The sequence below is a fragment of the Schistocerca piceifrons genome, chromosome 1, assembly GCF_021461385.2.
Source record: "Schistocerca piceifrons isolate TAMUIC-IGC-003096 chromosome 1, iqSchPice1.1, whole genome shotgun sequence".
Taxonomy (NCBI): Eukaryota; Metazoa; Arthropoda; class Insecta; order Orthoptera; family Acrididae; genus Schistocerca; species Schistocerca piceifrons.
The window spans coordinates 26,352,199-26,376,594 of record NC_060138.1 but is presented as its reverse complement, the minus strand read 5'-3'; positions in this window follow the sequence as shown (position 1 = coordinate 26,376,594).

Below are 24,396 nucleotides of genomic sequence, written 5' to 3'. Positions count from 1 at the left end.
GCACTCTCCCATTGAAGAAGAGTTGTACAGTTTGCGTCGCTACTAAATACTCGGATCTCTATAACGGCTTATATTGAGGAGATTAACAAAGTTGCTGTTGGCTCATTTAATCTCCACTGGGTGCCCAGTAGTTGGTTTCTGACGTACCACAAAATGATTCCTGCCGTCCTCCCACCGTCCCATTGAGATGGTGGCACAGAAGTTTCGTCGCGATTAATATCTGGAGGCCTCATGCACTCTTCTCCGCCAGAGACTAGCACGGCCGTTGTCGCCACATGGCGGCACTCCTGGGGCTTCAATGCATGTATCCGATGCACCACTGTCTGTTTTCTGTAACCGTAGCACTCTCCCATTGAAGAAGAGTTGTACAGTTTGCGTCGCTACTAAATACTCGGATCTCTATAACGGCTTATATTGAGGAGATTAACAAAGTTGCTGTTGGCTCATTTAATCTCCTCTGGGTGCGCAATAGTTGGTTTCTGACGTACCACAAAATGATTCCTACCATTCCCCCACCGTCCCATTGAGATAGTGGCACAGAAGTTTCGTCGCGATTAATATCTGGAGGCCTCATGCACTCTTCTCCGCCAGAGACTAGCACGGCCGTTGTCGCCACATGGCGGCACTCCTGGGGCTTCAATGCATGTATCCGATGCACCACTGTCTGTTTTCTGTAACCGTAGCACTCTCCCATTGAAGAAGAGTTGTACAGTTTGCGTCGCTACTAAATACTCGGATCTCTATAACGGCTTATATTGAGGAGATTAACAAAGTTGCTGTTGGCTCATTTAATCTCCTCTGGGTGCCCAGTAGTTGGTTTCTGACGTACCACAAAATGATTCCTGCCGTCCTCCCACCGTCCCATTGAGATGGTGGCACAGAAGTTTCGTCGCGATTAATATCTGGAGGCCTCATGCACTCTTCTCCGCCAGAGACTAGCACGGCCGTTGTCGCCACATGGCGGCACTCCTGGGGCTTCAATGCATGTATCCGATGCACCACTGTCTGTTTTCTGTAACCGTAGCACTCTCCCATTGAAGAAGAGTTGTACAGTTTGCGTCGCTACTAAATACTCGGATCTCTATAACGGCTTATATTGAGGAGATTAACAAAGTTGCTGTTGGCTCATTTAATCTCCTCTGGGTGCCCAGTAGTTGGTTTCTGACGTACCACAAAATGATTCCTGCCGTCCTCCCACCGTCCCATTGAGATGGTGGCACAGAAGTTTCGTCGCGATTAATATCTGGAGGCCTCATGCACTCTTCTCCGCCAGAGACTAGCACGGCCGTTGTCGCCACATGGCGGCACTCCTGGGGCTTCAATGCATGTATCCGATGCACCACTGTCTGTTTTCTGTAACCGTAGCACTCTCCCATTGAAGAAGAGTTGTACAGTTTGCGTCGCTACTAAATACTCGGATCTCTATAACGGCTTATATTGAGGAGATTAACAAAGTTGCTGTTGGCTCATTTAATCTCCTCTGGGTGCCCAGTAGTTGGTTTCTGACGTACCACAAAATGATTCCTGCCGTCCTCCCACCGTCCCATTGAGATGGTGGCACAGAAGTTTCGTCGCGATTAATATCTGGAGGCCTCATGCACTCTTCTCCGCCAGAGACTAGCACGGCCGTTGTCGCCACATGGCGGCACTCCTGGGGCTTCAATGCATGTATCCGATGCACCACTGTCTGTTTTCTGTAACCGTAGCACTCTCCCATTGAAGAAGAGTTGTATAGTTTGCGTCGCTACTAAATACTCGGATCTCTATAACGGCTTATATTGAGGAGATTAACAAAGTTGCTGTTGGCTCATTCAACCTCCTCTGGGTGCGCAATAGTTGGTTTCTGACGTACCACAAAATGATTCCTACCATTCCCCCACCGTCCCATTGAGATGGTGGCACAGAAGTTTCGTCGCGATTAATATCTGGAGGCCTCATGCACTCTTCTCCGCCAGAGACTAGCACGGCCGTTGTCGTCACATGGCGGCACTCCTGGGGCTTCAATGCATGTATCCGATGCACCACTGTCTGTTTTCTGTAACCGTAGCACTCTGCCATTGAGGAAGAGTTGTACAGTTTGCGTCGCTACTAAATACTCGGATCTCTATAACGGCTTATATTGAGGAGATTAACAAAGTTGCTGTTGGCTCATTTAATCTCCTCTGGGTGCCCAGTAGTTGGTTTCTGACGTACCACAAAATGATTCCTGCCGTCCTCCCACCGTCCCATTGAGATGGTGGCACAGAAGTTTCGTCGCGATTAATATCTGGAGGCCTCATGCACTCTTCTCCGCCAGAGACTAGCACGGCCGTTGTCGCCACATGGCGGCACTCCTGGGGCTTCAATGCATGTATCCGATGCACCACTGTCTGTTTTCTGTAACCGTAGCACTCTCCCATTGAAGAAGAGTTGTACAGTTTGCGTCGCTACTAAATACTCGGATTTCTATAACGGCTTATATTGAGGAGATTAACAAAGTTGCTGTTGGCTCATTCAATCTCCTCTGGGTGCGCAATAGTTGGTTTCTGACGTACCACAAAATGATTCCTACCATTCCCCCACCGTCCCATTGAGATGGTGGCACAGAAGTTTCGTCGCGATTAATATCTGGAGGCCTCATGCACTCTTCTCCGCCAGAGACTAGCACGGCCGTTGTCGCCACATGGCGGCACTCCTGGGGCTTCAATGCATGTATCCGATGCACCACTGTCTGTTTTCTGTAACCGTAGCACTCTCCCATTGAAGAAGAGTTGTACAGTTTGCGTCGCTACTAAATACTCGGATCTCTATAACGGCTTATATTGAGGAGATTAACAAAGTTGCTGTTGGCTCATTCAATCTCCTCTGGGTGCGCAATAGTTGGTTTCTGACGTACCACAAAATGATTCCTACCATTCCCCCGCCGTCCCATTGAGATGGTGGCACAGAAGTTTCGTCGCGATTAATATCTGGAGGCCTCATGCACTCTTCTCCGCCAGAGACTAGCACGGCCGTTGTCGGCACATGGCGGCACTCCTGGGGCTTCAATGCATGTATCCGATGCACCACTGTCTGTTTTCTGTAACCGTAGCACTCTCCCATTGAAGAAGAGTTGTACAGTTTGCGTCGCTACTAAATACTCGGATCTCTATAACGGCTTATATTGAGGAGATTAACAAAGTTGCTGTTGGCTCATTCAATCTCCTCTGGGTGCGCAATAGTTGGTTTCTGACGTACCACAAAATGATTCCTACCATTCCCCCACCGTCCCATTGAGATGGTGGCACAGAAGTTTCGTCGCGATTAGTATCTGGAGGCCTCATGCACTCTTCTCCGCCAGAGACTAGCACGGCCGTTTTCGCAACATGGCGGCACTCCTGGGGCTTCAATGCATGTATCCGATGCACCACTGTCTGTTTTCTGTAACCGTAGCACTCTCCCATTGGAGAAGAGTTGTACAGTTTGCGTCGCTACTAAATACTCGGATCTCTATAACGGCTTATATTGAGGAGATTAACAAAGTTGCTGTTGGCTCATTCAATCTCCTCTGGGTGCGCAATAGTTGGTTTCTGACGTACCACAAAATGATTCCTGCCATCCTCCCACCGTCCCATTGAGATGGTGGCACAGAAGTTTCGTCGCGATTAATATCTGGAGGCCTCATGCACTCTTCTCCGCCAGAGACTAGCACGGCCGCTGTCGCCACATGGCGGCACTCCTGGGGCTTCAATGCATGTATCCGATGCACCACTGTCTGTTTTCTGTAACCGTAGCACTCTCCCATTGAAGAAGAGTTGTACAGTTTGCGTCGCTACTAAATACTCGGATCTCTATAACGGCTTATATTGAGGAGATTAACAAAGTTGCTGTTGGCTCATTTAATCTCCTCTGGGTGCGCAATAGTTGGTTTCTGACATACCACAAAATGATTCCTGCCATCCTCCCACCGTCCCATTGAGATGGTGGCACAGAAGTTTCGTCGCGATTAATATCTGGAGGCCTCATGCACTCTTCTCCGCCAGAGACTAGCACGGCCGTTGTCGCCACATGGCGGCACTCCTGGGGCTTCAATGCATGTATCCGATGCACCACTGTCTGTTTTCTGTAACCGTAGCACTCTCCCATTGAAGAAGAGTTGTACAGTTTGCGTCGCTACTAAATACTCGGATCTCTATAACGGCTTATATTGAGGAGATTAACAAAGTTGCTGTTGGCTCATTTAATCTCCTCTGGGTGCGCAATAGTTGGTTTCTGACGTACCACAAAATGATTCCTGCCATCCTCCCACCGTCCCATTGACATGGTGGCACAGAAGTTTCGTCGCGATTAATATCTGGAGGCCTCATGCACTCTTCTCCGCCAGAGACAAGCACGGCCGTTGTCGCCACATGGCGGCACTCCTGGGGCTTCAATGCATGTATCCGATGCACCACTGTCTGTTTTCTGTAACCGTAGCACTCTCCCATTGAAGAAGAGTTGTACAGTTTGCGTCGCTACTAAATACTCGGATCTCTATAACGGCTTATATTGAGGAGATTAACAAAGTTGCTGTTGGCTCATTTAATCTCCTCTGGGTGCGCAATAGTTGGTTTCTGACGTACCACAAAATGATTCCTACCATTCCCCCACCGTCCCATTGAGATGGTGGCACAGAAGTTTCGTCGCGATTAATATCTGGAGGCCTCATGCACTCTTCTCCGCCAGAGACTAGCACGGCCGTTGTCGCCACATGGCGGCACTCCTGGGGCTTCAATGCATGTATCCGATGCACCACTGTCTGTTTTCTGTAACCGTAGCACTCTCCCATTGAAGAAGAGTTGTACAGTTTGCGTCGCTACTAAATACTCGGATCTCTATAACGGCTTATATTGAGGAGATTAACAAAGTTGCTGTTGGCTCATTTAATCTCCTCTGGGTGCGCAATAGTTGGTTTCTGACGTACCACAAAATGATTCCTACCATTCCCCCACCGTCCCATTGAGATGGTGGCACAGAAGTTTCGTCGCGATTAATATCTGGAGGCCTCATGCACTCTTCTCCGCCAGAGACTAGCACGGCCGTTGTCGCCACATGGCGGCACTCCTGGGGCTTCAATGCATGTATCCGATGCACCACTGTCTGTTTTCTGTAACCGTAGCACTCTCCCATTGAAGAAGAGTTGTACAGTTTGCGTCGCTACTAAATACTCGGATCTCTATAACGGCTTATATTGAGGAGATTAACAAAGTTGCTGTTGGCTCATTTAATCTCCTCTGGGTGCGCAATAGTTGGTTTCTGACGTACCACAAAATGATTCCTACCATTCCCCCACCGTCCCATTGAGATGGTGGCACAGAAGTTTCGTCGCGATTAATATCTGGAGGCCTCATGCACTCTTCTCCGCCAGAGACTAGCACGGCCGTTGTCGCCACATGGCGGCACTCCTGGGGCTTCAATGCATGTATCCGATGCACCACTGTCTGTTTTCTGTAACCGTAGCACTCTCCCATTGAAGAAGAGTTGTACAGTTTGCGTCGCTACTAAATACTCGGATCTCTATAACGGCTTATATTGAGGAGATTAACAAAGTTGCTGTTGGCTCATTCAATCTCCTCTGGGTGCGCAATAGTTGGTTTCTGACGTACCACAAAATGATTCCTACCATTCCCCCACCGTCCCATTGAGATGGTGGCACAGAAGTTTCGTCGCGATTAATATCTGGAGGCCTCATGCACTCTTCTCCGCCAGAGACTAGCACGGCCGTTGTCGCCACATGGCGGCACTCCTGGGGCTTCAATGCATGTATCCGATGCACCACTGTCTGTTTTCTGTAACCGTAGCACTCTCCCATTGAAGAAGAGTTGTACAGTTTGCGTCGCTACTAAATACTCGGATCTCTATAACGGCTTATATTGAGGAGATTAACAAAGTTGCTGTTGGCTCATTTAATCTCCTCTGGGTGCGCAATAGTTGGTTTCTGACGTACCACAAAATGATTCCTGCCATCCTCCCACCGTCCCATTGACATGGTGGCACAGAAGTTTCGTCGCGATTAATATCTGGAGGCCTCATGCACTCTTCTCCGCCAGAGACTAGCACGGCCGTTGTCGCCACATGGCGGCACTCCTGGGGCTTCAATGCATGTATCCGATGCACCACTGTCTGTTTTCTGTAACCGTAGCACTCTCCCATTGAAGAAGAGTTGTACAGTTTGCGTCGCTACTAAATACTCGGATCTCTATAACGGCTTATATTGAGGAGATTAACAAAGTTGCTGTTGGCTCATTTAATCTCCTCTGGGTGCGCAATAGTTGGTTTCTGACGTACCACAAAATGATTCCTACCATTCCCCCACCGTCCCATTGAGATGGTGGCACAGAAGTTTCGTCGCGATTAATATCTGGAGGCCTCATGCACTCTTCTCCGCCAGAGACTAGCACGGCCGTTGTCGCCACATGGCGGCACTCCTGGGGCTTCAATGCATGTATCCGATGCACCACTGTCTGTTTTCTGTAACCGTAGCACTCTCCCATTGAAGAAGAGTTGTACAGTTTGCGTCGCTACTAAATACTCGGATCTCTATAACGGCTTATATTGAGGAGATTAACAAAGTTGCTGTTGGCTCATTTAATTTCCTCTGGGTGCGCAATAGTTGGTTTCTGACGTACCACAAAATGATTCCTACCATTCCCCCACCGTCCCATTGAGATGGTGGCACAGAAGTTTCGTCGCGATTAATATCTGGAGGCCTCATGCACTCTTCTCCGCCAGAGACTAGCACGGCCGTTGTCGCCACATGGCGGCACTCCTGGGGCTTCAATGCATGTATCCGATGCACCACTGTCTGTTTTCTGTAACCGTAGCACTCTCCCATTGAAGAAGAGTTGTACAGTTTGCGTCGCTACTAAATACTCGGATCTCTATAACGGCTTATATTGAGGAGATTAACAAAGTTGCTGTTGGCTCATTTAATCTCCTCTGGGTGCGCAATAGTTGGTTTCTGACGTACCACAAAATGATTCCTACCATTCCCCCACCGTCCCATTGAGATGGTGGCACAGAAGTTTCGTCGCGATTAATATCTGGAGGCCTCATGCACTCTTCTCCGCCAGAGACTAGCACGGCCGTTGTCGCCACATAGCGGCACTCCTGGGGCTTCAATGCATGTATCCGATGCACCACTGTCTGTTTTCTGTAACAGTAGCACTCTCCCATTGAAGAAGAGTTGTACAGTTTGCGTCGCTACTAAATACTCGGATCTCTATAACGGCTTATATTGAGGAGATTAAGAAAGTTGCTGTTGGCTCATTTAATCTCCTCTGGGTGCGCAATAGTTGGTTTCTGACGTACCACAAAATGATTCCTACCATTCCCCCACCGTCCCATTGAGATGGTGGCACAGAAGTTTCGTCGCGATTAATATCTGGAGGCCTCATGCACTCTTCTCCGCCAGAGACTAGCACGGCCGTTGTCGCCACATGGCGGCACTCCTGGGGCTTCAATGCATGTATCCGATGCACCACTGTCTGTTTTCTGTAACCGTAGCACTCTCCCATTGAAGAAGAGTTGTACAGTTTGCGTCGCTACTAAATACTCGGATCTCTATAACGGCTTATATTGAGGAGATTAACAAAGTTGCTGTTGGCTCATTTAATCTCCTCTGGGTGCGCAATAGTTGGTTTCTGACGTACCACAAAATGATTCCTACCATTCCCCCACCGTCCCATTGAGATGGTGGCACAGAAATTTCGTCGCGATTAATATCTGGAGGCCTCATGCACTCTTCTCCGCCAGAGACTAGCACGGCCGTTGTCGCCACATGGCGGCACTCCTGGGGCTTCAATGCATGTATCCGATGCACCACTGTCTGTTTTCTGTAACCGTAGCACTCTCCCATTGAAGAAGAGTTGTACAGTTTGCGTCGCTACTAAATACTCGGATCTCTATAACGGCTTATATTGAGGAGATTAACAAAGTTGCTGTTGGCTCATTTAATCTCCTCTGGGTGCGCAATAGTTGGTTTCTGACGTACCACAAAATGATTCCTACCATTCCCCGCACCGTCCCATTGAGATGGTGGCACAGAAGTTTCGTCGCGATTAATATCTGGAGGCCTCATGCACTCTTCTCCGCCAGAGACTAGCACGGCCGTTGTCGCCACATGGCGGCACTCCTGGGGCTTCAATGCATGTATCCGATGCACCACTGTCTGTTTTCTGTAACCGTAGCACTCTCCCATTGAAGAAGAGTTGTACAGTTTGCGTCGCTACTAAATACTCGGATCTCTATAACGGCTTATATTGAGGAGATTAACAAAGTTGCTGTTGGCTCGTTTAATCTCCTCTGGGTGCGCAATAGTTGGTTTCTGACGTCCAACAAAATGATTCCTACCATTCCCCCACCGTCCCATTGAGATGGTGGCACAGAAGTTTCGTCGCGATTAATATCTGGAGGCCTCATGCACTCTTCTCCGCCACAGACTAGCACGGCCGTTGTCGCCACATGGCGGCACTCCTGGGGCTTCAATGCATGTATCCGATGCACCACTGTCTGTTTTCTGTAACCGTAGCACTCTCCCATTAAAGAAGAGTTGTACAGTTTGCGTCGCTACTAAATACTCGGATCTCAATAACGGCTTATATTGAGGAGATTAACAAAGTTGCTGTTGGCTCGTTTAATCTCCTCTGGGTGCGCAATAGTTGGTTTCTGACGTACCACAAAATGATTCCTACCATTCCCCCACCGTCCCATTGAGATGGTGGCACAGAAGTTTCGTCGCGATTAATATCTGGAGGCCTCATGCACTCTTCTCCGCCAGAGACTAGCACGGCCGTTGTCGCCACATGGCGGCACTCCTGGGGCTTCAATGCATGTATCCGATGCACCACTGTCTGTTTTCTGTAACCGTAGCACTCTCCCATTAAAGAAGAGTTGTACAGTTTGCGTCGCTACTAAATACTCGGATCTCTATAACGGCTTATATTGAGGAGATTAACAAAGTTGCTGTTGGCTCGTTTAATCTCCTCTGGGTGCGCAATAGTTGGTTTCTGACGTACCACAAAATGATTCCTACCATTCCCCCACCGTCCCATTGAGATGGTGGCACAGAAGTTTCGTCGCGATTAATATCTGGAGGCCTCATGCACTCTTCTCCGCCAGAGACTAGCACGGCCGTTGTCGCCACATGGCGGCACTCCTGGGGCTTCAATGCATGTATCCGATGCACCACTGTCTGTTTTCTGTAACCGTAGCACTCTCCCATTAAAGAAGAGTTGTACAGTTTGCGTCGCTACTAAATACTCGGATCTCTATAACGGCTTATATTGAGGAGATTAACAAAGTTGCTGTTGGCTCGTTTAATTTCCTCTGGGTGCGCAATAGTTGGTTTCAGACGTACCACATAATGATTACTACCATTCCCCCACCGTCCCATTGAGATGGTGGCACAGAAGTTTCGTCAAGATTAATATCTGGAGGCCTCATGCACTCTTCTCCGCCAGAGACTAGCACGGCCGTTGTCGCCACATGGCGGCACTCCTGGGGCTTCAATGCATGTATCCGATGCACCACTGTCTGTTTTCTGTAACCGTAGCACTCTCCCATTAAAGAAGAGTTGTACAGTTTGCGTCGCTACTAAATACTCGGATCTCTATAACGGCTTATATTGAGGAGATTAACAAAGTTGCTGTTGGCTCGTTTAATTTCCTCTGGGTGCGCAATAGTTGGTTTCTGACGTACCACATAATGATTCCTACCATTCCCCCACCGTCCCATTGAGATGGTGGCACAGAAGTTTCGTCAAGATTAATATCTGGAGGCCTCATGCACTCTTCTCCGCCACAGACTAGCACGGCCGTTGTCGCCACATGGCGGCACTCCTGGGGCTTCAATGCATGTATCCGATGCACCACTGTCTGTTTTCTGTAACCGTAGCACTCTCCCATTAAAGAAGAGTTGTACAGTTTGCGTCGCTACTAAATACTCGGATCTCTATAACGGCTTATATTGAGGAGATTAACAAAATTGCTGTTGGCTCGTTTAATCTCCTCTGGGTGCGCAATAGTTGGTTTCTGACGTACCACAAAATGATTCCTGCCGTCCTCCCACCGTCCCATTGACATGGTGGCACAGAAGTTTCGTCGCGATTAATATCTGGAGGCCTCATGCACTCTTCTCCGCCACAGACTAGCACGGCCGTTGTCGCCACATGGCGGCACTCCTGGGGCTTCAATGCATGTATCCGATGCACCACTGTCTGTTTTCTGTAACCGTAGCACTCTCCCATTAAAGAAGAGTTGTACAGTTTGCGTCGCTACTAAATACTCGGATCTCTATAACGGCTTATATTGAGGAGATTAACAAAGTTGCTGTTGGCTCGTTTAATCTCCTCTGGGTGCGCAATAGTTGGTTTCTGACGTACCACAAAATGATTCCTGCCGTCCTCCCACCGTCCCATTGACATGGTGGCACAGAAGTTTCGTCGCGATTAATATCTGGAGGCCTCATGCACTCTTCTCCGCCACAGACTAGCACGGCCGTTGCCGCCACATGGCGGCACTCCTGGGGCTTCAATGCATGTATCCGATGCACCACTGTCTGTTTTCTGTAACCGTAGCACTCTCCCATTAAAGAAGAGTTGTACAGTTTGCGTCGCTACTAAATACTCGGATCTCTATAACGGCTTATATTGAGGAGATTAACAAAGTTGCTGTTGGCTCGTTTAATCTCCTCTGGGTGCGCAATAGTTGGTTTCTGACGTACCACAAAATGATTCCTACCATTCCCCCACCGTCCCATTGAGATGGTGGCACAGAAGTTTCGTCGCGATTAATATCTGGAGGCCTCATGCACTCTTCTCCGCCACAGACTAGCACGGCCGTTGTCGCCACATGGCGGCACTCCTGGGGCTTCAATGCATGTATCCGATGCACCACTGTCTGTTTTCTGTAACCGTAGCACTCTCCCATTAAAGAAGAGTTGTACAGTTTGCGTCGCTACTAAATACTCGGATCTCTATAACGGCTTATATTGAGGAGATTAACAAAGTTGCTGTTGGCTCGTTTAATCTCCTCTGGATGCGCAATAGTTGGTTTCTGACGTACCACAAAATGATTCCTGCCGTCCTCCCACCGTCCCATTGACATGGTGGCACAGAAGTTTCGTCGCGATTAATATCTGGAGGCCTCATGCACTCTTCTCCGCCACAGACTAGCACGGCCGTTGTCGCCACATGGCGGCACTCCTAGGGCTTCAATGCATGTATCCGATGCACCACTGTCTGTTTTCTGTAACCGTAGCACTCTCCCATTAAAGAAGTGTTGTACAGTTTGCGTCGCTACTAAATACTCGGATCTCTATAACGGCTTATATTGAGGAGATTAACAAAGTTGCTGTTGGCTCGTTTAATCTCCTCTGGGTGCGCAATAGTTGGTTTCTGACGTACCACAAAATGATTCCTGCCGTCCTCCCACCGTCCCATTGACATGGTGGCACAGAAGTTTCGTCGCGATTAATATCTGGAGGCCTCATGCACTCTTCTCCGCCACAGACTAGCACGGCCGTTGTCGCCACATGGCGGCACTCCTGGGGCTTCAATGCATGTATCCGATGCACCACTGTCTGTTTTCTGTAACCGTAGCACTCTCCCATTAAAAAAGAGTTGTACAGTTTGCGTCGCTACTAAATACTCGGATCTCCATAACGCCTTATATTGAGGAGATTAACAAAGTTGCTGTTGGCTCATTTAATCTCCTCTGGGTGCGCAATAGTTGGTTTCTGACGTACCACAAAATGATTCCTGCCGTCCTCCCACCGTCCCATTGACATGGTGGCACAGAAGTTTCGTCGCGATTAATATCTGGAGGCCTCATGCACTCTTCTCCGCCACAGACTAGCACGGCCGTTGTCGCCACATGGCGGCACTCCTGGGGCTTCAATGCATGTATCCGATGCACCACTGTCTGTTTTCTGTAACCGTAGCACTCTCCCATTAAAGAAGAGTTGTACAGTTTGCGTCGCTACTAAATACTCGGATCTCTATAACGGCTTATATTGAGGAGATTAACAAAGTTGCTGTTGGCTCGTTTAATCTCCTCTGGGTGCGCAATAGTTGGTTTCTGACGTACCACAAAATGATTCCTACCATTCCCCCACCGTCCCATTGAGATGGTGGCACAGAAGTTTCGTCGCGATTAATATCTGGAGGCTTCATGCACTCTTCTCCGCCACGGACTAGCACGGCCGTTGTCGCCACATGGCGGCACTCCTGGGGCTTCAATGCATGTATCCCATGCACCACTGTCTGTTTTCTGTAACCGTAGCACTCTCCCATTGAAAAAGAGTTGTACAGTTTGCGTCGCTACTAAATACTCGGATCTCTATAACGCCTTATATTGAGGAGATTAACAAAGTTGCTGTTGGCTCATTTAGTCTCCTCTGGGTGCGCAATAGTTGGTTTCTGACGTACCACAAAATGATTCCTACCATTCCCCCACCGTCCCATTGAGATGGTGGCACAGAAGTTTCGTCGCGATTAATATCTGGAGGCCTCATGCACTCTTCTCCGCCACAGACTAGCACGGCCGTTGTCGCCACATGGCGGCACTCCTGGGGCTTCAATGCATGTATCCGATGCACCACTGTCTGTTTTCTGTAACCGTAGCACTCTCCCATTAAAGAAGAGTTGTACAGTTTGCGTCGCTACTAAATACTCGGATCTCTATAACGGCTTATATTGAGGAGATTAACAAAGTTGCTGTTGGCTCGTTTAATCTCCTCTGGGTGCGCAATAGTTGGTTTCTGACGTACCACAAAATGATTCCTACCATTCCCCCACCGTCCCATTGAGATGGTGGCACAGAAGTTTCGTCGCGATTAATATCTGGAGGCCTCATGCACTCTTCTCCGCCAGAGACTAGCACGGCCGTTGTCGCCACATGGCGGCACTCCTGGGGCTTCAATGCATGTATCCGATGCACCACTGTCTGTTTTCTGTAACCGTAGCACTCTCCCATTGAAGAAGAGTTGTACAGTTTGCGTCGCTACTAAATACTCGGATCTCTATAACGGCTTATATTGAGGAGATTAACAAAGTTGCTGTTGGCTCATTTAATCTCCTCTGGGTGCCCAATAGTTGGTTTCTGACGTACCACAAAATGATTCCTGCCATCCTCCCACCGTCCCATTGAGACGGTGGCACAGAAATTTCGTCGCGATTAATATCTGGAGGCCTCATGCACTCTTCTCCGCCAGAGACTAGCACGGCCGTTGTCGCCACATGGCGGCACTCCTGGGGCTTCAATGCATGTATCCGATGCACCACTGTCTGTTTTCTGTAACCGTAGCACTCTCCCATTGAAGAAGAGTTGTACAGTTTGCGTCGCTACTAAATACTCGGATCTCTATAACGGCTTATATTGAGGAGATTAACAAAGTTGCTGTTGGCTCGTTTAATCTCCTCTGGGTGCCCAATAGTTGGTTTCTGACGTACCACAAAATGATTCCTGCCATCCTCCCACCGTCCCATTGAGATGGTGGCACAGAAGTTTCGTCGGGATTAATATCTGGAGGCCTCATGCACTCTTCTCCGCCAGAGACTAGCACGGCCGTTGTCGCCACATGGCGGCACTCCTGGGGCTTCAATGCATGTATCCGATGCACCACTGTCTGTTTTCTGTAACCGTAGCACTCTCCCATTGAAGAAGAGTTGTACAGTTTGCGTCGCTACTAAATACTCGGATCTCTATAACGGCTTATATTGAGGAGATTAACAAAGTTGCTGTTGGCTCGTTTAATCTCCTCTGGGTGCGCAATAGTTGGTTTCTGACGTACCACAAAATGATTCCTGCCATCCTCCCACCGTCCCATTGAGACGGTGGCACAGAAATTTCGTCGCGATTAATATCTGGAGGCCTCTTGCACTCTTCTCCGCCAGAGACTAGCACGGCCGTTGTCGCCACATGGCGGCACTCCTGGGGCTTCAATGCATGTATCCGATGCACCACTGTCTGTTTTCTGTAACCGTAGCACTCTCCCATTGAAGAAGAGTTGTACAGTTTGCGTCGCTACTAAATACTCGGATCTCTATAACGGCTTATATTGAGGAGATTAACAAAGTTGCTGTTGGCTCGTTTAATCTCCTCTGGGTGCCCAATAGTTGGTTTCTGACGTACCACAAAATGATTCCTGCCATCCTCCCACCGTCCCATTGAGACGGTGGCACAGAAATTTCGTCGCGATTAATATCTGGAGGCCTCATGCACTCTTCTCCGCCAGAGACTAGCACGGCCGTTGTCGCCACATGGCGGCACTCCTGGGGCTTCAATGCATGTATCCGATGCACCACTGTCTGTTTTCTGTAACCGTAGCACTCTCCCATTGAAGAAGAGTTGTACAGTTTGCGTCGCTACTAAATACTCGGATCTCTATAACGGCTTATATTGAGGAGATTAACAAAGTTGCTGTTGGCTCATTTAATCTCCTCTGGGTGCCCAATAGTTGGTTTCTGACGTACCACAAAATGATTCCTGCCATCCTCCCACCGTCCCATTGAGACGGTGGCACAGAAATTTCGTCGCGATTAATATCTGGAGGCCTCATGCACTCTTCTCCGCCAGAGACTAGCACGGCCGTTGTCGCCACATGGCGGCACTCCTGGGGCTTCAATGCATGTATCCGATGCACCACTGTCTGTTTTCTGTAACCGTAGCACTCTCCCATTGAAGAAGAGTTGTACAGTTTGCGTCGCTACTAAATACTCGGATCTCTATAACGGCTTATATTGAGGAGATTAACAAAGTTGCTGTTGGCTCGTTTAATCTCCTCTGGGTGCCCAATAGTTGGTTTCTGACGTACCACAAAATGATTCCTGCCATCCTCCCACCGTCCCATTGAGACGGTGGCACATAAGTTTCGTCGCGATTAATATCTGGAGGCCTCATGCACTCTTCTCCGCCACAGACTAGCACGGCCGTTGTCGCCACATGGCGGCACTCCTGGGGCTTCAATGCATGTATCCGATGCACCACTGTCTGTTTTCTGTAACCGTAGCACTCTCCCATTGAAGAAGAGTTGTACAGTTTGCGTCGCTACTAAATACTCGGATCTCTATAACGGCTTAAATTGAGGAGATTAACAAAGTTGCTGTTGGCTCGTTTAATCTCCTCTGGGTGCGCAATAGTTGGTTTCTGACGTCCAACAAAATGATTCCTACCATTCCCCCACCGTCCCATTGAGATGGTGGCACAGAAATTTCGTCGCGATTAATATCTGGAAGCCTCATGCACTCTTCTCCGCCAGAGACTAGCACGGCCGTTGTCGCCACATGGCGGCACTCCTGGGGCTTCAATGCATGTATCCGATGCACCACTGTCTGTTTTCTGTAACCGTAGCACTCTCCCATTGAAGAAGAGTTGTACAGTTTGCGTCGCTACTAAATACTCGGATCTCTATAACGGCTTATATTGAGGAGATTAACAAAGTTGCTGTTGGCTCGTTTAATCTCCTCTGGGTGCGCAATAGTTGGTTTCTGACGTCCAACAAAATGATTCCTACCATTCCCCCACCGTCCCATTGAGATGGTGGCACAGAAATTTCGTCGCGATTAATATCTGGAGGCCTCATGCACTCTTCTCCGCCACAGACTAGCACGGCCGTTGTCGCCACATGGCGGCACTCCTGGGGCTTCAATGCATGTATCCGATGCACCACTGTCTGTTTTCTGTAACCGTAGCACTCTCCCATTGAAGAAGAGTTGTACAGTTTGCGTCGCTACTAAATACTCGGATCTCTATAACGGCTTATATTGAGGAGATTAACAAAGTTGCTGTTGGCTCGTTTAATCTCCTCTGGGTGCGCAATAGTTGGTTTCTGACGTCCAACAAAATGATTCCTACCATTCCCCCACCATCCCATTGAGATGGTGGCACAGAAGTTTCGTCGGGATTAATATCTGGAGGCCTCATGCACTCTTCTCCGCCAGAGACTAGCACGGCCGTTGTCGCCACATGGCGGCACTCCTGGGGCTTCAATGCATGTATCCGATGCACCACTGTCTGTTTTCTGTAACCGTAGCACTCTCCCATTAAAGAAGAGTTGTACAGTTTGCGTCACTACTAAATACTCGGATCTCTATAACGGCTTATATTGAGGAGATTAACAAAGTTGCTGTTGGCTCGTTTAATCTCCTCTGGGTGCGCAATAGTTGGTTTCTGACGTACCACAAAATGATTCCTACCATTCCCCCACCGTCCCATTGAGATGGTGGCACAGAAGTTTCGTCGCGATTAATATCTGGAGGCCTCATGCACTCTTCTCCGCCAGAGACTAGCACGGCCGTTGTCGCCACATGGCGGCACTCCTGGGGCTTCAATGCATGTATCCGATGCACCACTGTCTGTTTTCTGTAACCGTAGCACTCTCCCATTGAAGAAGAGTTGTACAGTTTGCGTCGCTACTAAATACTCGGATCTCTATAACGGCTTATATTGAGGAGATTAACAAAGTTGCTGTTGGCTCGTTTAATCTCCTCTGGGTGCGCAATAGTTGGTTTCTGACGTCCAACAAAATGATTCCTACCATTCCCCCACCGTCCCATTGAGATGGTGGCACAGAAATTTCGTCGCGATTAATATCTGGAGGCCTCATGCACTCTTCTCCGCCACAGACTAGCACGGCCGTTGTCGCCACATGGCGGCACTCCTGGGGCTTCAATGCATGTATCCGATGCACCACTGTCTGTTTTCTGTAACCGTAGCACTCTCCCATTGAAGAAGAGTTGTACAGTTTGCGTCGCTACTAAATACTCGGATCTCTATAACGGCTTAAATTGAGGAGATTAACAAAGTTGCTGTTGGCTCGTTTAATCTCCTCTGGGTGCGCAATAGTTGGTTTCTGACGTCCAACAAAATGATTCCTACCATTCCCCCACCGTCCCATTGAGATGGTGGCACAGAAGTTTCGTCGGGATTAATATCTGGAGGCCTCATGCACTCTTCTCCGCCAGAGACTAGCACGGCCGTTGTCGCCACATGGCGGCACTCCTGGGGCTTCAATGCATGTATCCGATGCACCACTGTCTGTTTTCTGTAACCGTAGCACTCTCCCATTAAAGAAGAGTTGTACAGTTTGCGTCACTACTAAATACTCGGATCTCTATAACGGCTTATATTGAGGAGATTAACAAAGTTGCTGTTGGCTCGTTTAATCTCCTCTGGGTGCGCAATAGTTGGTTTCTGACGTACCACAAAATGATTCCTACCATTCCCCCACCGTCCCATTGAGATGGTGGCACAGAAGTTTCGTCGCGATTAATATCTGGAGGCCTCATGCACTCTTCTCCGCCAGAGACTAGCACGGCCGTTGTCGCCACATGGCGGCACTCCTGGGGCTTCAATGCATGTATCCGATGCACCACTGTCTGTTTTCTGTAACCGTAGCACTCTCCCATTGAAGAAGAGTTGTACAGTTTGCGTCGCTACTAAATACTCGGATCTCTATAACGGCTTATATTGAGGAGATTAACAAAGTTGCTTTTGGCTCGTTTAATCTCCTCCGGGTGCGCAATAGTTGGTTTCTGACGTACCACAAAATGATTCCTACCATTCCCCCACCATCCCATTGAGATGGTGGCACAGAAGTTTCGTCGCGATTAATATCTGGAGGCCTCATGCACTCTTCTCCGCCAGAGACTAGCACGGCCGTTGTCGCCACATGGCGGCACTCCTGGGGCTTCAATGCATGTATCCGATGCACCACTGTCTGTTTTCTGTAACCGTAGCACTCTCCCATTAAAGAAGAGTTGTACAGTTTGCGTCACTACTAAATACTCGGATCTCTATAACGGCTTATATTGAGGAGATTAACAAAGTTGCTGTTGGCTCGTTTAATCTCCTCTGGGTGCGCAATAGTTGGTTTCTGACGTACCACAAAATGATTCCTACCATTCCCCCACCGTCCCATTGAGATGGTGGCACAGAAGTTTCGTCGCGATTAATATCTGGAGGCCTCATGCACTCTTCTCCGCCAGAGACTAGCACGGCCGTTGTCGCCACATGGCGGCACTCCTGGGGCTTCAATGCATGTATCCGATGCACCACTGTCTGTTTTCTGTAACCGTAGCACTCTCCCATTGAAGAAGAGTTGTACAGTTTGCGTCGCTACTAAATACTCGGATCTCTATAACGGCTTATATTGAGGAGATTAACAAAGTTGCTGTTGGCTCGTTTAATCTCCTCTGGGTGCGCAATAGTTGGTTTCTGACGTACCACAAAATGATTCCTACCATTCCCCCACCGTCCCATTGAGATGGTGGCACAGAAGTTTCGTCGCGATTAATATCTGGAGGCCTCATGCACTCTTCTCCGCCAGAGACTAGCACGGCCGTTGTCGCCACATGGCGGCACTCCTGGGGCTTCAATGCATGTATCCGATGCACCACTGTCTGTTTTCTGTAACCGTAGCACTCTCCCATTGAAGAAGAGTTGTACAGTTTGCGTCGCTACTAAATACTCGGATCTCTATAACGGCTTATATTGAGGAGATTAACAAAGTTGCTGTTGGCTCGTTTAATCTCCTCTGGGTGCGCAATAGTTGGTTTCTGACGTACCACAAAATGATTCCTACCATTCCCCCACCGTCCCATTGAGATGGTGGCACAGAAGTTTCGTCGCGATTAATATCTGGAGGCCTCATGCACTCTTCTCCGCCAGAGACTAGCACGGCCGTTGTCGCCACATGGCGGCACTCCTGGGGCTTCAATGCATGTATCCGATGCACCACTGTCTGTTTTCTGTAACCGTAGCACTCTCCCATTGAAGAAGAGTTGTACAGTTTGCGTCGCTACTAAATACTCGGATCTCTATAACGGCTTATATTGAGGAGATTAACAAAGTTGCTGTTGGCTCGTTTAATCTCCTCTGGGTGCGCAATAGTTGGTTTCTGACGTACCACAAAATGATTCCTACCATTCCCCCACCGTCCCATTGAGATGGTGGCACAGAAGTTTCGTCGCGATTAATATCTGGAGGCCTCATGCACTCTTCTCCGAAACAGACTAGCACGGCCGTTGTCGCCACATGGCGGCACTCCTGGGGCTTCAATGCATGTATCCGATGCACCACTGTCTGTTTTCTGTAACCGTAGCACTCTCCCATTGAAGAAGAGTTGTACAGTTTGCGTCGCTACTAAATACTCGGATCTCTATAACGGCTTATATTGAGGAGATTAACAAAGTTGCTGTTGGCTCGTTTAATCTCCTCTGGGTGCGCAATAGTTGGTTTCTGACGTACCACAAAATGATTCCTACCATTCCCCCACCGTCCCATTGAGATGGTGGCACAGAAGTTTCGTCGCGATTAATATCTGGAGGCCTCATGCACTCTTCTCCGCCAGAGACTAGTACGGCCGTTGTCGCCACATGGCGGCACTCCTGGGGCTTCAATGCATGTATCCGATGCACCACTGTCTGTTTTCTGTAACCGTAGCACTCTCCCATTGAAGAAGAGTTGTACAGTTTGCGTCGCTACTAAATACTCGGATCTCTATAACGGCTTATATTGAGGAGATTAACAAAGTTGCTGTTGGCTCGTTTAATCTCCCCTGGGTGCGCAATAGTTGGTTTCTGACGTACCACAAAATGATTCCTACCATTCCCCCACCGTCCCATTGAGATGGTGGCACAGAAGTTTCGTCGCGATTAATATCTGGAGGCCTCATGCACTCTTCTCCGCCACAGACTAGCACGGCCGTTGTCGCCACATGGCGGCACTCCTGGGGCTTCAATGCATGTATCCGATGCACCACTCTCTGTTTTCTGTAACCGTAGCACTCTCCCATTGAAGAAGAGTTGTACAGTTTGCGTCGCTACTAAATACTCGGATCTCTATAACGGCTTATATTGAGGAGATTAACAAAGTTGCTGTTGGCTCGTTTAATCTCCTCTGGGTGCGCAATAGTTGGTTTCTGACGTCCAACAAAATGATTCCTACCATTCCCCCACCGTCCCATTGAGATGGTGGCACAGAAGTTTCGTCGCGATTAGTATCTGGAGGCCTCATGCACTCTACTCCGCCAGAGACTAGCACGGCCGTTGTCGCCACATGGCGGCACTCCTGGGGCTTCAATGCATGTATCCGATGCACCACTGTCTGTTTTCTGTAACCGTAGCACTCTCCCATTGAAGAAGAGTTGTACAGTTTGCGTCGCTACTAAATACTCGGATCTCTATAACGGCTTATATTGAGGAGATTAACAAAGTTGCTGTTGGCTCGTTTAATCTCCTCTGGGTGCGCAATAGATGGTTTCTGACGTACCACAAAATGATTCCTACTATTCCCCCACCGTCCCATTGAGATGGTGGCACAGAAGTTTCGTCGCGATTAATATCTGGAGGCCTCATGCACTCTTCTCCGCCAGAGACTAGCACGGCCGTTGTCGCCACATGGCGGCACTCTTGGGGCTTCAATGCATGTATCCGATGCACCACTGTCTGTTTTCTGTAACCGTAGCACTCTCCCATTGAAGAAGAGTTGTACAGTTTGCGTCGCTACTAAATACTCGGATCTCTATAACGGCTTATATTGAGGAGATTAACAAAGTTGCTGTTGGCTCGTTTAATCTCCTCTGGGTGCGCAATAGTTGGTTTCTGACGTACCACAAAATGATTCCTACCATTCTTCCACCGTCCCATTGAGATGGTGGCACAGAAGTTTCGTCGCGATTAATATCTGGAGGCCTCATGCACTCTTCTCCGCCAGAGACTAGCACGGCCGTTGTCGCCACATGGCGGCACTCCTGGGGCTTCAATGCATGTATCCGATGCACCACTGTCTGTTTTCTGTAACCGTAGCACTCTCCCATTGAAGAAGAGTTGTACAGTTTGCGTCGCTACTAAATACTCGGATCTCTATAACGGCTTATATTGAGGAGATTAACAAAGTTGCTGTTGGCTCGTTTAATCTCCTCTGGGTGCGCAATAGTTGGTTTCTGACGTCCAACAAAATGATTCCTGCCATCCTCCCACCGTCCCATTGAGATGGTGGCACAGAAGTTTCGTCGCGATTAATATCTGGAGGCCTCATGCACTCTTCTCCGCCAGAGACTAGCACGGCCGTTGTCGCCACATGGCGGCACTCCTTGGGCTTCAATGCATGTATCCGATGCACCACTGTCTGTTTTCTGTAACCGTAGCACTCTCCCATTGAAGAAGAGTTGTACAGTTTGCGTCGCTACTAAATACTCGGATCTCTATAACGGCTTATATTGAGGAGATTAACAAAGTTGCTGTTGGCTCGTTTAATCTCCTCTGGGTGCGCAATAGTTGGTTTCTGACGTACCACAAAATGATTCCTACCATTCCCCCACCGTCCCATTGAGATGGTGGCACAGAAGTTTCGTCGCGATTAATATCTGGAGGCCTCATGCACTCTTATCCGCCAGAGATTAGCACGGCCGTTGTCGCCACATGGCGGCACTCCTGGGGCTTCAATGCATGTATCCGATGCACCACTGTCTGTTTTCTGTAACCGTAGCACTCTCCCATTGAAGAAGAGTTGTACAGTTTGCGTCGCTACTAAATACTCGGATCTCTATAACGGCTTATATTGAGGAGATTAACAAAGTTGCTGTTGGCTCGTTTAATCTCCTCTGGGTGCGCAATAGTTGGTTTCTGACGTACCACAAAATGATTCCTACCATTCCCCCACCGTCCCATTGCGATGGTGGCACAGAAGTTTCGTCGGGATTAATATCTGGAGGCCTCATGCACTCTTCTCCGCCACAGACTAGCACGGCCGTTGTCGCCACATGGCGGCACTCCTGGGGCTTCAATGCATGTATCCGATGCACCACTGTCTGTTTTCTGTAACCGTAGCACTCTGACATTGAAGAAGAGTTGTACAGTTTGCGTCGCTACTAAATACTCGGATCTCTATAACGGCTTATATTGAGGAGATTAACAAAGTTGCTGTTGGCTCGTTTAATCTCCTCTGGGTGCGCAATAGTTGGTTTCTGACGTACCACAAAATGATTCCTACCATTCCCCCACCGTCCCATTGCGATGGTGGCACAGAAGTTTCGTCGGGATTAATATCTGGAGGCCTCATGCACTCTTCTCCGCCAGAGACTAGCACGGCCGTTGTCGCCACATGGCGGCACTCCTGGGGCTTCAATGCATGCATCCGATGCACCACTGTCTGTTTTCTGTAACCGTAGCACTCTCCCATTGAAGAAGAGTTGTACAGTTTGCGTCGCTACTAAATACTCGGATCTCTATAACGGCTTATATTGAGGAGATTAACAAAGTTGCTGTTGGCTCGTTTAATCTCCTCTGGGTGCGCAATACTTGGTTTCTGACGTACCACAAAATGATTCCTACCATTCCCCCACCGTCCCATTGAGATGGTGGCACAGAAGTTTCGTCGCGATTAATATCTGGAGGCCTCATGCACTCTTCTCCGCCAGAGACTAGCACGGCCGTTGTCGCCACATGGCGGCACTCCTGGGGCTTCAATGCATGTATCCGATGCACCACTGTCTGTTTTCTGTAACCGTAGCACTCTCCCATTGAAGAAGAGTTGTACAGTTTGCGTCGCTACTAAATACTCGGATCTCTATAACGGCTTATATTGAGGAGATTAACAAAGTTGCTGTTGGCTCGTTTAATCTCCTCTGGGTGCGCAATAGTTGGTTTCTGACGTACCACAAAATGATTCCTACCATTCCCCCACCGTCCCATTGAGATGGTGGCACAGAAGTTTCGCCGCGATTAATATCTGGAGGCCTCATGCACTCTTCTCCGCCAGAGACTAGCACGGCCGTTGTCGCCACATGGCGGCACTCCTGGGGCTTCAATGCATGTATCCGATGCACCACTGTCTGTTTTCTGTAACCGTAGCACTCTCCCATTGAAGAAGAGTTGTACAGTTTGCGTCGCTACTAAATACTCGGATCTCTATAACGGCTTATATTGAGGAGATTAACAAAGTTGCTGTTGGCTCGTTTAATGTCCTCTGGGTGCGCAATAGTTGGTTTCTGACGTACCACAAAATGATTCCTACCATTCCCCCACCGTCCCATTGAGATGGTGGCACAGAAGTTTCGTCGCGATTAATATCTGGAGGCCTCATGCACTCTTCTCCGCCAGAGACTAGCACGGCCGTTGTCGCCACATGGCGGCACTCCTGGGGCTTCAATGCATGTATCCGATGCACCACTGTCTGTTTTCTGTAACCGTAGCACTCTCCCATTGAAGAAGAGTTGTACAGTTTGCGTCGCTACTAAATACTCGGATCTCTATAACGGCTTATATTGAGGAGATTAACAAAGTTGCTGTTGGCTCATTTAATCTCCTCTGGGTGCGCAATAGTTGGTTTCTGACGTCCAACAAAATGATTCCGACCATTCCCCCACCGTCCCATTGAGATGGTGGCACAGAAGTTTCGTCGCGATTAATATCTGGAGGCCTCATGCACTCTTCTCCGCCAGAGACTAGCACGGCCGTTGTCGCCACATGGCGGCACTCCTGGGGCTTCAATGCATGTATCCGATGCACCACTGTCTGTTTTCTGTAACCGTAGCACTCTCCCATTAAAGAAGAGTTGTACAGTTTGCGTCGCTACTAAATACTCGGATCTCTATAACGGCTTATATTGAGGAGATTAACAAAGTTGCTGTTGGCTCGTTTAATCTCCTCTGGGTGCGCAATAGTTGGTTTCTGACGTACCACAAAAAGATTCCTACCATTCCCCCACCGTCCCATTGAGATGGTGGCACAGAAGTTTCGTCGCGATTGATATCTGGAGGCCTCATGCACTCTTCTCCGCCAGAGACTAGCACGGCCGTTGTCGCCACATGGCGGTACTCCTGGGGCTTCAATGCATGTATCCGATGCACCACTGTCTGTTTTCTGTAACCGTAGCACTCTCCCATTAAAGAAGAGTTGTACAGTTTGCGTCGCTACTAAATACTCGGATCTCTATAACGGCTTATATTGAGGAGATTAACAAAGTTGCTGTTGGCTCGTTTAATCTCCTCTGGGTGCGCAATAGTTGGTTTCTGACGTACCACAAAATGATTCCTACCATTCCCCCACCGTCCCATTGAGATGGTGGCACAGAAGTTTCGTCGCGATTAATATCTGGAGGCCTCATGCACTCTTCTCCGCCAGAGACTAGCACGGCCGTTGTCGCCACATGGCGGCACTCCTGGGGCTTCAATGCATGTATCCGATGCACCACTGTCTGTTTTCTGTAACCGTAGCACTCTCCCATTAAAGAAGAGTTGTACAGTTTGCGTCGCTACTAAATACTCGGATCTCTATAACGGCTTATATTGAGGAGATTAACAAAGTTGCTGTTGGCTCGTTTAATCTCCTCTGGGTGCGCAATAGTTGGTTTCTGACGTACCACAAAATGATTCCTACCATTCCCCCACCGTCCCATT